At 47.9% G+C, this 950-nt stretch overlaps 1 protein-coding gene across 3 annotated transcripts in view; it reads right to left on the minus strand.

Moving 5' to 3' along the window:
• TESK2 (testis associated actin remodelling kinase 2) overlaps positions 1–950 on the minus strand; it is a 172,968-nt gene that overhangs the window by 167,829 nt on the left and 4,189 nt on the right. The gene's annotated exons all lie outside the window — the stretch shown is intronic.

Here is a 950-nt window from a genome sequence, read left to right on the forward strand (position 1 = left end):
AAAAAAAAAAAAAAAAGGCAGAAGCTGGAGATGAGGAAAGGTAGCCTCCTACTGTCCAGATCCAGGTCCCACCAGAATATCTCATTCTCCTTTGCATCCCCCAGCACTACTGCCCCAGAGCAGTGTCCTACCTCATTCTACTCACTAGAATGGGAGCTCCCATCTCTTTCCAAGTTCAACTGAGCTTGCACTCAGAAGGTACAACTGTAGGCCAAGCACAGTGGCTCACACCTGTAATCCCAGCACTTTGGGAGGCCAAAGGAAGAGGATCACTTGAGGTCAGGAGTTCGAGACCAGACTGACAAATATGGAGAAACCCCGTCTCTACTAAAAATACAAAAATTAGCCGCATGGTAGCGCGTGCCCATAATCCCAGCTACGCGGGAGGCTGAGGCAGGAAAATCACTTGAACCTGGGAGGCGGAGGTTGCAGCGAGCTGCGATGGCACCACTGCACTCCAGCCTGAGTGACAGAGCAAGACTCCATCTCAACAACAACAACAACAAACAGTACAGTTATAAATGTCTGTGAACTTGGATTTCAAGAGTAGAGGTCATAGAAAGCACTTCAAGTAACAGGAAGATTAACAGGTATAGCTGATTCTATCCCATGTGGTGCTGACTCATAGAAAACACATCAGGGAGGGTTAAATCATTTTATTGCAGTTTGGGGGCAAGGGTGGGCAGGCAGTGAAAAGCCTCAGTAGAGAGGACAGATAATAGCTACATCAAGAGGGGAGGGGCGGGCAGCCCAGAAACAGCTTAGATTGGAGAACACGAATGGAGGTCCTGGAAAGGAAAACAGAACCAGAAACAGAGATGATGATGATGTGTCAAGGGGGCCCTTCCAGCACAGAACTGTCCTCCTGCCTGAGACTAGGACTCTGGTCTCCTCCCTTTTTTTTTTTTTTTTTTTTTTTTTTGAGATGGAGCCTTTCTCTGTCACCCAGG

This window comes from Cebus imitator, unplaced genomic scaffold (genome assembly GCF_001604975.1).
Source record: "Cebus imitator isolate Cc_AM_T3 unplaced genomic scaffold, Cebus_imitator-1.0 Scaffold129, whole genome shotgun sequence".
Lineage (NCBI taxonomy): Eukaryota > Metazoa > Chordata > Mammalia > Primates > Cebidae > Cebus > Cebus imitator.